General features: G+C 40.8%; 1 long non-coding RNA gene across 1 annotated transcript in view; it reads left to right on the top strand.

The window, feature by feature from the left end:
• Positions 1-1,580: 1,580 nt before the first annotated feature.
• Positions 1,581-16,918, top strand: part of LOC108529715 (uncharacterized) — a 115,467-nt gene continuing 100,129 nt past the window's right edge. Inside the window, exon 1 of the long non-coding RNA XR_001885649.1 lies at positions 1,581-1,812. This is a non-coding gene — a long non-coding RNA (uncharacterized LOC108529715). The remainder of the gene's footprint in view (positions 1,813-16,918) is intronic.

Here is a 16,918-nt window from a genome sequence, read left to right as displayed (position 1 = left end):
AGTATGGGGTGGGGGGTGGCTAGTGGAACTGCTGAGTGTGTGTGAATAAGGGGGGTGGGGATGGGAGCAGAAGACAGCTCTTCCTTCACAACACCCAGTGCAGGAAAAGAAAAATAAAATCTCTTCCTAAATACCCCACCCCCCGCCACCCACCCACCACCAACTACCATCACCACCACGGCTAGTGAGCCCAAAGAAACAGCTCGCTGCTTTTAATTTGGGGACCTATGTTAATGAAGTTGGTAATTAATTCGTCGCTTTGTTGTCGGTTCTTATACTGTATGTGTAATCAAATGTGGCCGTCCTTGGGATTTACAGCAATTAACGAATTACGGGAGTGCGCACGAGGCAGCAAGCCCTCAGCAGCCGGGCTGGGCTCCGGCTCCTGCTCGGCCTGGGGCTGAGGACTCCGCGGCCGCGGCCCCCGTCACAGGTGTCTCTAGAGCTTTGGGCCCTGGCGGCCCCTCGAGCCCCCGAGGGGCCCGGGGCCCGCCCAGCTCCTTCCCGGCCCTCTGCAACAACAGCTCCAGTCCGGAGACCCGCTGGCTGTCACGTTCCCAGGAGTCAAGACTTTCTAGGGGCCCGGGCGGGGGGGGGGAGGGTGAGTACGGACCTTTTTTTCTCACCCCACCCCCACTGTACTGAAATACCTGGCGACCGCCCCCGAAGCCTTTAATGGGGATGGTGGTGGGGAGGGGGTACCAACGCCCCAGGCGTTATGACCCTCTTGGCGCTGGCTGTCGGAGGCACTGGTTGGGTGCCCTTGGTCAGAGTCACGATGCTTTCGATGAAGGAAAGGCAAATCCACCCCGATCGCCTGAAGCAGAGTCTCCTTCCTACCCCTAGAAAAGACAACGTTTCCCCCAGTTTGATCACAATGATGCTTAAAGCATAAAAGAGCCGAAGAAGAAAAATGAACGTTGTGGATCTGGCAGAGGGGAAGGCCGGAGGGAGGCCTCGGGGACAGTGAGCATAGGGTGGGATGGAGAAATATCAGAACACGCTCTTGTGAGCTCCACCAAGTAAACCATTTTGGGCTGGGAGATCCATCTGCTGTAGGGTTCAGTGTCCAGGGAAACCTTTCAAGCCCGATGTAGAGGTTTGCAATGTCCTCCCAGATGGCGAGGGCAGCTGAATCTCCCTAAAAATCCCCCTGTTCTATTTGACAGGGGCAGATTTATGCGTGGTGGGGCGTGAGAGGGTTTTGCCCTTCCAGCGGCCGGCAGCAGACAGCTCCCGCTTCTCCTTTGCACTCTAGTCTAATAACTTCGCAGAAATACCGGGCCAATAAACTACGAGTTGGAAATGGACAGTGTTAAATAAACAAGGGTCTCTTTAAAATTCTCATCCACTTCAGATGTCTAAAGTAAGATTGTGATGATTTTGTCACGGTTTGGTAAATTTACCCCTTTAAGAGGCTTTCATAAATCCCAGAACACACCTTCAGCCAGATTTGAATATAGATTTAGGTTTTAAAACCCAGAAGCTGGAAACACTGCTTTATCAAAGAGAATTTCCCTTTAGCTTAGCAATGTGCTGAAGCTCTTAAAAGATTGGATCTGAGAGAGAGAGAGAGACACAGAGGAGAAAGAGAACTAGAGACAGAGAGAGGCAGACAGGGAGGGGGGGGGAAAGACTTTCTTTTTCTTTCTAGAGGAATTCTGCCCAGACTCTGCAGCAGTTGGTAGCAGGCAAGCTTTCTCCTGGGTGTCGCCTGGAAAAGTTGCAAAATTGTTCTTCATCTGTAAGAACATGCTCTTTATCTTCCAGTCTCTTCTTGTCAATTTGGAAATTGCAGACAGTCCGGCTCAGGTACAGTCCCCACAAACCCTATTCTAGGTCAGGACAAAAGCCACTGGCTTTGGGGGAAGGGGGTTGGGCTATTTTACTGAAAACCTTAGATGCTTGGTGGGAGAAAAAGACTCTTTGGATGAAAAGTCTAACTCTTGATTTTCAGTAAGTTCTTGAACTTCCAATTTACTATCTGTTCATTGTATTTCTGTGTTTAACTTTTTTTTTCTGTGTCCTGTGTCTTCAACATTTTTTTTCTATGAATCTGACTTATGGTAGCATGCTTTGTGTTTTTAGATAATTTTCATTAACAAGTGGATGGTTTTTAATTGCCACTTGCACAATTATTTTGCTATGCATATGAGATATAAGCATTCAGAAGCTAAATTAAGAAAACCAATACGAAGGGAATCAAATTATTTGCCAGAGCTTGTGTGCAGTTTCCAGAATATGTCTGATACTCATATTTTGAAATCAAGATTCATGCGTGGCACTAACTAGGCTCACTTTCTCCACCGCACAAGCCAGGCCAGTTTAAAATATTCCAAACTTTCCTCCAAGTTTATTAACTTTGGTGGGGGTGGGAGTGGGGGAGGGGGAGGGGAGAGAAGACATCCCAGGATTCTTCCAGGCTAATTAAAAAAGAAGAACAAAACCCATATTCCGTGAGAACATAGCCTCTTGAGGGAAAGGAGCCAGTTAGACTTCCTTAACACTGACTTCAGAAATATGAACATTAATTTCCAATCTTTTCAGCAATTCAGTGGACAGTGAGGGACTACATTTTGCCTTAGAAGCACCATAATACCTAGAAAGAAGTCATTTTTTCATTAGGTTTTTAGATATGTCTTTATTATAAACTTTGATGAGACTAACCATAATTTTTTAAATAAGGATTTAAGATTGGAAATGCAGACAGAATGTAGGGGAAAAAATAAGGCAGCAAATCACTTATAAATTAAGCTTGGGTCTCTCACTCCCTGCACTGTGGTTGCCTCAAAAAAGAGGTAAGGGAGAAAGAAATAACTTCAAAGATAGGATTGGGCTGTCTCAATAAAAGAGTAGGGAGACAAACTCCAAATGTGAAAAAGAGGAAAAGAGGACCATGTTGTTCCGGAATGAAACGGATTAAGATTGTGTGACAAGTGCGAGATGTGGGGCTGTGAGACATTTATGAGCAGAGTGTGAGCCGGGAGCTGTGCCTCTGTCCCTGAGAGTGTGGGGACCAAGGGTGTGTGCAGAGTAAGGTTATGGTGAGGGATAGGAAGGACATGTGTGGATGTGAGACAGAGAGAAGTGTGAGGCAAGTCTGTGTATGTGTATGTGTATGTGTGTGTGTGTGTGTGTGTGTGTGTGTTAGGAGGGTGTGGATGGGAATGTGGATGAATTGATGAAGGGTGGTAGCTGTCAGTTTACATAATTTTCATCTCCTGGTCCTGAAGTTTCCTTGAAATCAATTCTACTGCAGGCAGCAGCCTTGAGCTTACAGAGCTGATATAAAACAACCATTACAGTCCAATATCTTGCCTGTTTGCAAACTTCATTTAAAACTGGGGAAAAAAAGACCCAGGAATGGTTTTGTAAGAAAGGAAAAAAAGAAGAAAAGAAAAAAGCTTTTAAACTAGTTTTGGTAAATCTCCTAATCTTTAATTTGTAACCTTTTACAAGCCTTTTTTCCCTGTATATGAAAAGCCTTCTTTTTATATGCCCACGACAGACTTTTCCCTTTTGGATTTTTTAATTAGAGTCCATCAATTGTAGCCATATTTAAGAATCAATATAAAGTAATCCTTCGAGATGGGATAAGGTTTTAATCGAAAATCTAATTTCCCTCTCTTTGCAGATCATTTTAAGGGGCTGGTTGATTAAAAAAAAAAAAAAGAGTTCAATTTTTAAAAAACATACACCTCAAACCTGGAAAAGATCATGTCTACAAGAAACCAACTGATGTTGCCTTACAAAGAAAAATCTGGCGGTTGTTGGGAACTTTATTTTTTTCAACTTAGAAGAATTTGATTTATTTTTCTCTCAAACAGTATTCCCTAATGTGGCTCCTATGAGAGTATTCACATTGAATGGAGAAAGAAAAAGACAGAAATTGTTCACCTGAAACAGTATTTCATACGCAAAAGATAGCAACCTTAATTTTTTATTAACAAAAAACCCCAGAAATCTTGACAGATCCCTTTCACTACATGGTCCCAGATTCCCAAGGTTAGAGAATAAATAACACACACTTTTTCATTTTTGTTCATGAATGCAAACTTTCCATTTTCGGATTCAGGAATGAATATTTCTGACCAATTTTAAAACTTCAAAATTAGAATTTTGCAATTTTTAATTTTTTTGCAACAATTGGAAAGTTGCTTATCTCGAAGGTATAGAATTTTAAACAGTTCTACCAGCGTCACTGGCTTCCAATTTGTCTTAAAAGAGAAAAGAAAAGAAAATGAAAGCAAGGAAGAAAGCAAATAAACAAACAAACAAATAAAAGCTAATTGTAGGTGCACAGTCCAGACCGTTTGTGCTGCTGAATGATTAATCTGAGGCACTTGTTCAAAGGCCGAACAGTATCTAAATGTGCATAGTGCATTTCCAACATTCACCGCTTAGTTTAAGATCTGCAGATCATCCGTCAACTAGAAGGGACCCCCCCCACCAAAAAAAGTTTATGGTGAATTTTCAGGCAGTCACTATACTTTTAAAAACTGTTGTATCTGTTAAGTGCATTTGGAAAAATGAACTCATCATGTTTGCTTTTAAAAATCTGAATGAAGCGTGTTTCAACATATTTGATAGCCATGCTTTTTTTATCTGCAGAAATTTCAATTTATTTAAAAGCCTGGCGTTTAATGCACTACATGACCGCGTGAATTTTAGAGAAGCCCTCTTGTATTTCTCTGTAATCGTGTCTAATGAAAACCTGGGATTTTCCATTATTTAAAAAAAGTGAAAATATAATGCATCTTCATTAGGAAAATTGACTGCTGTGCTCACGACAGTTCTTAATTGAAAAGGCAACCTATTTTAATGGTGTGGTTGAGAAGAAGATTACATACTTTATCCAAACACAAAGACAATTAATAATGAGAAGCAGGCTGCTGCCATTAACTCTAATGCAGTTGCATCAATGTCAGGGAAAAGTGCTCATACCTGAGATACACGGTGCAAACTCCCCCGGCTCCCTCCTTTCCCAATTCACCCACTTCTTAATTTGAGTTTCTTAATGTGCAAGCGCCAGGGCCGGCTGTGGTCAGGCGGGCTATTTTCTGGCAAGTGCGGCGCGGGACTGGACGCCCCTGCCGGCGGGTCGCCGGGTCTCGAGCTGCGCCGCCCCGCTGGAGGCGCCCGGGCTGCCTGGCTCTCTGCGCAAACCTCGCGCCCTTCCGTTTGCGCGCGCGGAGCCGGGTGAGGGCGGCTGCGGCCCCCGCTCGATGGAGGATTTGGAAGCTTAGAACCACCTGGTACATTTTGAGATATTTAGCAAACCAGACTGGGCTGCCTCGGAAACTGGGTTCTGTTCTGACTCATTTGCAGAAAAGTTATGGGGAAAAACATCTTGTAAAATTAAGATTATGTTTGGCGGGTACAGTCGTGAGCGCACATGGTCATCCCGCGAATCAGCCAAGTTTTCCAAAGCGCCCCCTCTCCGGCTCTCAGGCCAGGGGAGCAAAGCTTACGTGTGTGCGTGTGCGCGCGCGCGTGTCTCTGTGTCTGCGTGTGTGCTCGCAAGCGCGTGTGGGTTTGGGGTGGGGGAACATCCCGACCTTTCTACACCCTAGTGCGTCCCAACTTCTGACTGGGAGGAGACGTCGGCGGCCTCTGGTCTTTTCCCTTTTTGGGCGAGGTGCGGCCAGCTGAGACCTCACGCCGGCCGCCTCGGACCTAGGGCGCCGAGCTAGGGGAGACAGCGTGGGACTGGTGGACCCCCGGGATCCCGCCCTCGGCACGGAAGGAGTGGCAGTCCTTGGTGCCGGGCCTGGTCCTTGAGACTGCTGGCCTTCCCGGGCGCCAGGACTCGAGGACGCGGTTTTCTTCCGCAGTCCCAAGACCCCCGGGGCCGTTACAGCTTGGGGAAGGGGCAAACTCTGTTTGGTCTCCACGAAGTGCTTCGATGTTCGCGAAAGGGTAGGCCCTTCTTGCTTGGCATCCTAAACCCCTCGGAACTGGCTCTGCCCCTGCCTCTTCCCCAGCACAGTCTCCCAGCTAAGGCTCAGACAGCCAGGGAAAGAGGCGCCCCCATCAGTATCCCCCACAACCCGCCCCAGTGTGAGCCAGGGCCGGCTGCAGGCTGACAGGCGCACTGTGACCAGGCCGTCGCTTCTCTTCACCAAAGATTAGATGGGGAGCGTGCACCCTCTGGGGAGTTCGCAAAGCTTCTCGCTTTGATCAGCCAAGCGCAGTGCGAGGGAGAGATATTGCTGGGGTCTGAGTCCGTCGGAAGTGTCTAGGAGAGAAGAGAGAAGAGCAGGTAGTCGCTTTGGCGGCTGACCTGCGGACACCTGCACACATCCAGCCTCGTGGAGGAGGAAGGACCCTGTCCTCCAAGGCCAACTGAATACACTCCCCTCCCTTGAGGCATAGCCTCACAGGAAAGCTCCTTCCACAAATGCACGCTTCCTTCTGCAGCCGTCAGTATCCTGGGGCCAGCTCTGTTTTCCCTCAATCAAGCATACCCCACTTCCTTCCCTGCTTCCATCGATTTATCTACAGACTTCCTATAGACTTGCCACTTTTGTGATTTTGCCCACGGGCTAGGTAGCCTCTTCAAGACTCTGAAGACAAGCAGGCCTGGAGATATCCACGAAACCCCAGGTACCTGCTCTTCCTCCCTTAGGGCAGGTGAGTCTCTAGAACATTGTAACCTCCCTTTGGTGAGAGTCAACTATCAGCTACTTGGTGTGGTTTAGGAATCTTCTCGCCTTCTTTGCAGCTTTCCATCAATGTTAGATAAGCCTCCTTGCATGATGGATCTAGAGTTTCACCTGTTCATTTTAAATGCCTTTTTCAGATTGCAAACGTTGAAGTACTCAGTTACTATTTATCAACCAAGCTCTGGTTTCTGCTTTTGGTGAGGCCATGTGTGTCAGCTGGAGTAAGGAGGACACCAGGTCTCCTAGGGATAGCTTGAAGTCTAGATGTCTTACTTGCCCAACAACATAAGAGCAAAAAGAGACTTGCTTCCATTTGTGAATCTGTTTCTTAGCATTTAACCTATGGATGCTTGGAGGCATCTTTATTAACAAGTGTCTGACTTTGCATAGCCACTCAATAATGACATTCCTAATCATTTATTGAATACCATTTAAGTGAGTTCAACCACAGACAGTAACTCTTAGCCTAAATGGCAGTTTCCTGGCAGCTTATTCAACCAATGAACATGCAAAAAGTCAAAGATATCATTGCTTCCAATACTTAGCTCCCAAATATGACGATTAAAGCCATCACTTAAGGGACACACAGATCACCCCACATGTAGATGGTGTATTCTGGGTTACTGGAAAAGCAGTAACCCTTTTGATTATGCTCTCTTGTATTTGATGGACAAAATGTGTCAGATAAGCAAAATGTGTCAGAAGAAACAGGCATGGGGTATAGATCTTGAGTATCAACAGAATCTTGGGCTTAAGTCTACTCTGACCTTTTCCTACTGTTTCAACCAAAAACCAGAAGTAGTGGTTGAAGTGGTTGAAGTCTTTCTCTAACAAAAAGATATTCTGTAAACATGAGATATTCACCAAGGAATTGGAGGGAAACCAAACAATTTCATTATCATCAAGAAATATTTTTAATATCCTGGTAGTTGGCATAGGGTAAATATAACTTCAGTCAAGTCTAGAGTCTTAATGAAAACATTTCAGTAAAAGCAAACAACATTTTACATTAGACCATATATTCTTAAATCCAATTGCACATTTTGATCAATTTGGTTTATTAACCAATTGGTGCACACATGGTGGGATGGATAAATTTGTTTTTTTCACGTGCAAAAATATTTATTGAAGTCTCTGATTTATCTAAAGATTTGTGATTATCAAGCCAGAATGTCTCCAGAGCATAAGTACTTTTTCAAAAGTTTATTGTAACATGAACTCACATTCATTCATTCATTCGTGTATGCATTCAACAAACATATCTGGGCGCCTACTACGTAGTAGGCAATTGTCAGGAATTGATTATGTCTAGAGGTTCGTATTTTTCTCATTTCAAATAATCGAATAGTAATAATAAACATTTGATCTAAAAGTTTTCATTGCTCTCTTCTGGCCGAAAATTAAGCCTGGAGAGATTTGCTCTAAGTTGTAAGGACTTGTACTGCTCATCCATAGCAATGTTCCCAGGGAAAGCTGTAGGAATTGTTTGCATGAACTGACAAAAGTATATGACTTTTAATGTTCAAATCTAATTTGCTTCTAAAAAATAAAATCAGAAGGCAGCTGAGTGTATGATTTATTATGTGTTTAGAATATGTGCTCCTCAGTAAAAAATAATTTTTTGTTAGGAATAAAAACAAACTTTAGATTTAATTCTATATTATTTTAGTTCATCGCTAAAAGATAGAGACCATATATACATATATGCCATCATTACATTCTTATCTTATTTCAAACAGAATGTAAAAGCAAGCATTAATTAATTACAAATACAATTTACTTTTGAAAACCCCTTTCTGGGCTAGAAGTAGTTACTGTTATTTATTTTTGTCCATTTTAGCTTCAACTGCTTGTCAGTCCTAGAAATTAATGGGTTTAAATTCCCCTCGAATTTAGGATTTTTTGAGTAACAACTTACACTCAAATGTAGTCTTTCTTACAAAAATTCGCCCCCTCTCTATTTTATTCACTTTCCATTCATAACACAGACATTACCATGGAAGTTTTCATAGGTTATTGATGGAGTTATTGAATGTGCTGATCAAATAACAGATGAAAACTGAGTCTCCATGAGGTGGCCAGTGCATGACGGTTTCTTTTTTTCTGAAGAATTCTCACAGGAAGAATTAAATGCTACCTCTTACAAATCAGTCCTACTGATCTAGTGTGTGTTTGGACACGCTAGAGACTTTGAGCCACATCCTCACCAATAGTACTTTACCTTTTGGGTATGAATTGTGGGTAATGGTGCCCGTGCATAGCCTGTGGTCTGTAGAGAAGCCATATTGATTAATAGTTTTCATGCAAATTATTCAGCAGGTTGAGGAATTTTTTTTTAATCCCCAAACCTCTAAAAACTCATTCTTTATTTTTCAAATTTGGTCTTTTTAATTTCCTTCACAGCTAAGAAGGTATGAGAGCCCCTTTGTTCTGGAGCTGCTGATTCTGGTATTCAAGGTGTTTGTTTGTTCCAAGGACTGCACTTACGATTTTAAGTGCCACAAATTCTTCAAACTAAGCTCCTACAGTCTTTATACCACCTTACCAGCTTAGATTATGTGATCCCAAGAATGAAAAAAAAGTTTTATGAGATTAGGTAGCTATTCATATTATAAATATGAATTTATTAAATTTAACTGGCAAAACGATCTATTATGAGTAAAGAAGGTGAAAATACAAGCTTAAAATATTCAGGACTGAGAATAGAGCATTGAATTTCTGATTCTCTCTGTAGGTGGGGTGTGAAATAGAATGCTAGTGTTGCTGATGCCAGAATGCTTGCCTATTTTTACACTTCCGTAAGAGATGTGGGCAATGGAAAGGGATACTTATGGAAGTACAACACGGTTTATTTAAAAGTTCATCAGGCTTAAGGAGGGCAGTATTTGCCTTATGGAAGAGAGTGGGTCTCTTGATGCTCAAAATGTATATGAGAAAGACAGTGAAATGAAAAGGAGATGAGAATCCAGACACTCCATCAGCAGCCTTACCCTGTGACAGACCCAGAGGCAACTCCAAAGCCACCAGGGCAACTGCCTGTTCAGTTTGCCAAAGAGCCAGATGCTGTTGCTTGGAAGAATCTCTTCCACAGCTTGATGTCTGGGTCCTGTGATTGCCATCCAAAGAACAGTGGTGGGGCATGCTGGGATGAATGCAATCCCGGCATCCCACTACAGTGTTTTCTTTTTTTAAAAAGAGTCATTTTAAATTAAACAAGTTTTAAAACTCACATATTATCCTTGAAAATGTAAAAAGGAAATTGGAGGATAATAGTAAAAGGCAAGGCTGCCTATTTGAAAAAAAAAATCCGCTTAAAACTTAACTTTGCTTATGGGTCATTTTAATTTATCCCATGAGGAATGGGATATTTAGAGGAGACAAAAGACCATCCACCATTCACAGTGATGAAATAAAAATCACTACAATCTAGAAGAATGGTGGTACAAATAATACTTATTGTTTATGTTACTCACTATGATCATTTACAATATTTACTTAAATAAAATAAAAGTAAGATATTCGATATTGCATTTTGTAATAGAATTTTGATTGTGGGTGCCACTGAACATGTGCTTAAATAAAAAAGGCAGTAAGAAAATCATTAGTGACATTTAAGGGGAAAATCATGACTGCCTGAGTGTCTGATGAGTCACTAACATCTCTTCTTAAATATTATCAGTATTGTCACATGAAGCAACATCTCTCCTTTTCAAAATATGTGTTAATATTTGCTGTGTTGTAGCTAAGTGAATAATAGCTGCTGTATGTCTTTGAGTCACTCAGACTACTTCAACAAATGAATGTCATTTGATCCTAGTGTACAGCCAACACCTTTGCTTTTCCGTGTAATCTTTTATTTTTTGTAATTATGGGAATTTTTTCTCCGTGTATTCCCAGACTTTGTCTAATAGCCTAATGGTAAGTGCCTGAGCACCATAGTAAATCTATAATTTCTTTAATCATTGTGATCAATGTGAATCATGGCATGATTAATGTGGCTGGGGTAATAGGTAATGGTTAAAAAGATAATCAAAATATTTGGATAGTAATAACTCACTATACAGCAGTGTTTCTCAACCAGGGACAATTTTGTCCCCCCAGGGGACATTTGGCAATGTCTGGAGATGTTTTTAGTCATCACAACTCTCATCTACTGGGTAGAGATCAGGAATGCTGCTAAACATCCTGCACTACAGAGGACAGCACCCTACAACAGAGAATTGTCTGGCCCAAAGTGTTAATAGTTCCAAGGTTGAAAAATCCTGGTGTAGAGAATGGATAACATGTATAATGATATTGACATTTTTAAAAGTTTGGTGACTACCAAAATATAGATAGCTCTGTAGTGTTGTTAATCTAGATGAAAAGAAAAAAAATCAGTAACAGATATTTTCAAATATCTTCACATTTGGGATCATATTGACAAAGTATAAAGGCATAATATTGTCACTTTCTGTAAGATATATTTCTCATCCTCACTTCAATTATTATATAAGCACATAGTTAGCTACAACTGGATGACATCAACAGCAGCTTGGGGATATCACGTTCCTATTTCACAAACAGAATACTAATTCAACAGGAAAAGTACATAAAAGAATTTTCAGTTTTAAATTTTCTTTGATTCCAAAATTTCCTTCCAAATAATTTGAAAATACATAAACTTGTAAAGAGGAAAATGAAAGACATCTTTAATCTGGCCATCTTAAGTTTTTAGTTTCTTTAAACTAAAACTTGTGTCTATGAACATTGATTTCTTAATATAGGACCAAATACTGTTCAGCAAAATATTTTGTTATGGTTAAGTTTTCGTGATATTGACTCCTTTGTCTAGCACATGTAAAGTGAAATTTATCGTTGTTTTCCTAATTGTTCTGTCCATACCAGTTTGCCTCCTTTTTTTTTGAGTGTGGATTTATTGGATTTTTTTTTCTTTTCTTTCTTTCTTCCTTTACTTCTTGTCTTTCGTTCTTTTGTAATGTATTCAGTTATATTAAGTGGAAGACATCTCCCCATAGAGAAACTGGCTTGGACCTCATCTGCCTTATCTGTTTATGTCTTGTAGGACTAGTGTTCTCCAACACTATGTATGACTTGTCTCCTAGTCATTTCTTCTTAAGTCAGATGTTTAGAACTAATATTCCCCAACACTATGTGTGACTTGTGTACTAGTAATTTTTTCTTAACTCAGGTGTTTATGCTGCAGAGCTAATGTTATTTAACAGGTAATAGTTTTGCCTCAGTTAAATCTATGGGTGAAGATATTGCCACTGGGCAAGACTAAGGTGGTAGTTACAGTTACCAATGGGTTTGGGCAGGGAGACAGACACAGAGCCCTTGTTAGGGAATGAAACCCAGAGAGAAGGGAGAGGAGAACTGCCAGAAGATAGAGCAGCCTAATATGGACAAATTACAGAAGGAAAGAGGACAAGGGGACGATAATGCAATAATGCACAGCCTTTAAATAACACATTGAACAACAATGAGTTTGCATTTAGCATTTGGGCAATGCTATCATCTGAATGTTTGTGTCCCTCCAAAATTCATGTTAAAATCCTAACCCCTAAGGTGATGCTATTACGAGATGGGGACTTTGGGAAGTGATTTGGGAAGTGATTCATGAGGGAGCCCTCATGAATGGGATTAGTGTCCTTATAAAAGAGACCCCAGAGAGACCCTTACCCCTTCCATCTTGCTGTGAGGACACAGCAAGAAGGTGGCCTCTACAAACCAGAAAGCAGGGCCATCACCAGACACCAAATCTGCCTCAATTTTGCACTTCCCAGTCTTCAGAATGGTGAGCAATAAACTTCTGCTGTTTTAAAGCTACCCAGTTTATGGTATTTTGTTATAGCAGCCCAAGTAGTCTAAGAAGGGCAGTTACATGACAAGACTTCTGCTTTATTTGAGGCATTAATCTTTGGTTTCCTCCCCGGACCCATATTATTAGGTTGATGCAAAAATAGTTGCAGTTTTGTCATTACTTTTAATGGCAAAAATTGCTATTTCTTTTGCACCAATACCTCTTGTCAGGGAAGCGGAGAAAAATTGGAAATGGGCCCACAATTTTCAGGGTTTATTTTTTCCAGGATTTTTTTTCCTTTTTTTTTTTAAATAAGATACCATGTTGTCCAGGTTGGAATGCAGTGGCTATTCACAGATGTGATCCCACTACTGATCAGCACTGGAGTTTTGGCTTGCTTCATTTCTGCCCTGAGCCGGTTCACCCCTCCTTGGGCAACCTGTTGGTCTTTTGCTCCCAAGAGGTCACCATATTGATGCTGAACTTAGTGCAAACATGCGATTGGTGTAGCACAGAACTCCTGGGCTCAAGCCATTCTCCCACCTCAGCTTCCCAAGTAGCTGAAACTAGAGGTGCATGCCACCACACCTGGCTTTTTCAGGAATTTAAAACAGTGACTAGCTCAAGCTACCACAAGTTCTGCATTGGGCAACTGACAATGCCAATTTCATGGAAACCTCCCTGCTGCATTCCTCCCCCACCTGCAATATAAAACAAAAACTTCACTCAACAGTTTCTAGAGCAGAACTTCTTTTCCTCTTCACAAAACAGGTCTCACCCTTGGGTAAATAATAGGTGGCACATGCAAACAGTAACAGGGGAAGCTGATTATTTGTTTGTTTGTTTGTTTGTTTGAGACGGAGTCTCGCTCTGTCGCCCAGGCTGCAGTGCAGTGGCGTGATCTTGGCTCACTGCAAGCTTCGTCTCCCGGATTCAAGTGATTCTCCTGCCTCAGCCTCCCGAGTAGCTGCGACTACAGGCGCCCGCCACCACGTCTGGCTAACTTTTTTTTGTATTTTTAGTAGAGACGGGGTTTCGCGTGTTAGCCAGGATGGTCTCGATCTCCTGACCTCGTGATCCGCCCGCCTCGGCCTCCCAAAGTGCTGGGATTACAGGCGTGAGCCACCATGCCAGGCCTTGTTTGTTTTTATGTACTCTGAGCAACAGAATTTAGAAGCCAGCTCTCTTGTGTCCACTAAGTTCAGGCACATGAAGGGGAATGTAGTGCTTGCTTCCGCAGCATATACACTAAAATTGGAACAACAGAGAGAACATTAGTATGGCCCCTGCGTGAGAATGATATGCAAATTTGTGAACCGTTCTGCATTTTTTAAATTACAAAACCAAAAAATAAAAAAATAAAGAATGAGTACATAAGCAGGAATTTTTTTAAAGATTGCAAAAGGTTCAGTGAAGAGAAATGAAATATACCACAGAATGAATAATATGCCAGTCAGTAAAAAATATATGAGGGTTCACCTGAAGCATGGATCCTTTCCACAATAATGGGCGGGCAAACACTTTTGTCCTTAAGACTACAGAATCCTTTGTTCTGATTCTGTGTTTGGTCTTCCTCCTCATCAACTAGCTGATTATGGGTCTCTGCTGGGCCTCCTTTGGGTCCTGTTCATATCCAAAGTTGGCCTATGCCAACCTGGTCACTTCTCTGAATCAGGACTGACTCAGGAATTACAAAAAAATCTTGGTCTATGGGTGTTACTTGAAGTTCGAAATTTAATGTCAAGTGTCTTCATCAACTTTATGTCTACAGGTCTAGATATTTCTGTTCCTATTATGGTACAAATATCAGAGATGGCTCCTCATTTAATTGTGTAGTCATCTGTAAGTTGTTATGTCTGCCAATTATAAAACTCGTTTAATTTTGTTCTGCTGCTGTAGAGAAAGGGGTCTACACATCCCCCCTAGTGTTGATAGAAAGGGAATGGTAACTACTCTGGCTACTGCCTGGAGTTTTCTTTTTTATTTCAGTCACTTACTTGTACATCCTTGGCTGGAGGATACTCCTTTTTTATATTCTTACATGCACTTCCATCATTAACTAAAAAATTAAATTAAAGAACCATGTGCTTCTTTACTGGGGTTTTGTGTTTTACATGAGGCCCATTTGTATGTGGTTTGTATATACAACACATTCTTCTCCCAAGAATGCTAAAAACAAAGAAAAGGAAGGAAGGAAGGAAGGAAGGAAGGAAGGAAGGAAGGAAGGAAGGAAGGAAAAAGAGAGATAGAGAAAGAAAGAGAGAAGAAAGAAAATGACTGGAAAGAAAGAAAGAGACAGGCAGAAAGAAAGAAAGAAAGAGGGAAAGAAAGAAAAAGAAAGAAAGAGAAACATAGTATGCATGGCCCAGGAAGCACTCCAGCACTCTACTCTCGGGACTTGGGCTGAGTACAGGGCCTACTTTGGTCACTGTTCTTTAAAACACAAAGGATGTGGACAACCCAAAGTGAACAGAAAGAGCTATTTTGATAGAAATGTCTTATGGTCATCTCTATGAGCATAGCACATCAAGGGTAGGTTTGTTAAACTTGAAGAAGAACGGCTAAAGAGAGAATGCAATTAATGTCTTGAAAAGCATGGATATTTTCTAGAAGAGGAATTTTTATAGTAGTTCTCCATACCTTGAGAGATCCAAGATGATGAAAGAACTTAACATAGGAGCTGTTTCGGCAGAAACACACAGACTCACATCCCCAGCTTAGCTATCCTAGTGCTAAAACACGAGAATATGTTCATTGGTGGCCATTGTGGAATCTCTTTGTTTGGAGATCTCTGAGAAGAGATTTGTAAGCTTTGGTTAAATACCTTTATTTACACCTGCCTGAAGATAATCAAATGATTCTTTAAGTTTCCTTCCAGTTCTTATTCTATGAAGCAAACACAATTTTACAATTATTTTTATTAATTGGTGAGCAAAATATTTATTCCCAACTAGTAAACCCTAGGAAAGCCATCTCATCTTTTGAGGTTGTAGGAAGTTTATGTTGTAAAGATTTACTAGCTTTGAAATTCTCCCTTGAAAAAGCTCAGAGTCCCAGATTCCATCTGTGATAGATTGTTTTGTGATATTTGGGGGGTTATACTTTAAATTTTTTTTTTTGTTATTTATAGTCTTAACATTATTTATAACTTTAAAAATGTTTATTTTATGCCACAGGTTATATTTTATCTTTCAGAGCCCAGCACAAACATTTAAAAAAACTAAGCTATTTGTTACATCTTGAATATTAGTTTTGACTGGTTATGGTGGTGCAAAGCAGCCTGGGCAATGTGATGAAGACACCCATCGCAAAAAAAAAAAAAAAAAAAAAAAAAGAGTTAATTTTATTATTTGAATCATCATACAGTAAAATGGACTTCTTTTGGTGTACTATTCTGTGAATATTTTAATGTACGTATAGATTCATGTAACCACCACTACAATCTGGATACACTAAACTCTTTTAACATAAGATACTCTCCATATTTTAATAGCTTTGTCACTGAAATCCATTCTCTAATGTAACTGGTCAATGAGCAAAATATATAGTAGAGTATATAATACTTACTACAAAGTGTAAAGTAGTGTTTACGTACAATAAAGTGCTTTACTGAAGATATTCTTAACAGATCCAAGTTGCTGAATCAGACCCATTGTGTTCAAATGAATTTTATGCAATTCCTTGTTATTGTAACAGCTGTCATTATTAACAGACAATAGCAAATGCATATATACATATCAATATGAATATCAATTCTCCATAATTTTGAGCATTCAATAGTGTCTCACAAGGTTTTTTAGTTTTCAAAATCTAATTTAAACTATGACATAGATTTACAATCAGATTATAACTTACAGAACTTTCTGATTTACAATCAGATTTACAATTGGATTGTAACTTATAGTACTTTCACTCAATTACTTGTTGTAGAATCTGCCCTGATTATGTTTTGTTTTATTTTTTCTTTAAAAGTTGCTTAGAGGCCAGGTGCGGTGGCTCATGCCTGTAATCCTAGCACTTTGGGAGGCCAAGGAGGGCGGATCACGAAGTCAGGAGATCAAGCCCATTCTGGCTAACACGGTGAAACCCCATCTCTACTAAAAGTATAAAAAATTAGCTTGGCGTTGTGGCAGGCACCTGTATTCCCAGCTACTGGGGAGGCTGAGGCAGGAGAATGGCATAAACCCGGGAGGCGGAGCTTCCAGTGAGCGGAGATCACACCACTGCACTCCAGCCCAAGGTGACAGAGCGAGACTCATCTCGGGAAAAAAAAAAAAAAAAGTTGCTTAGAACAGATTGCAGAAAATATGACTTCCATCATAAGCCATCAAAACAAAACAAACTCTTTGCCACAACAGATTTATGTATCCTAAAAATACTACACTCAAGATTAAAGAAATAGGTTTGGAGATTTTTTTTTTTTTTTTTTTTTTTTTTTTTTTTTTTTTTT

This window comes from Rhinopithecus bieti, unplaced genomic scaffold, assembly GCF_001698545.2.
Source record: "Rhinopithecus bieti isolate Rb0 unplaced genomic scaffold, ASM169854v2 scaffold_6717, whole genome shotgun sequence".
Classification (NCBI taxonomy): Eukaryota; Metazoa; Chordata; class Mammalia; order Primates; family Cercopithecidae; genus Rhinopithecus; species Rhinopithecus bieti.
Note: the sequence above shows the minus strand (reverse complement) of the source record. Positions and strands in the feature narration are given on the sequence as shown.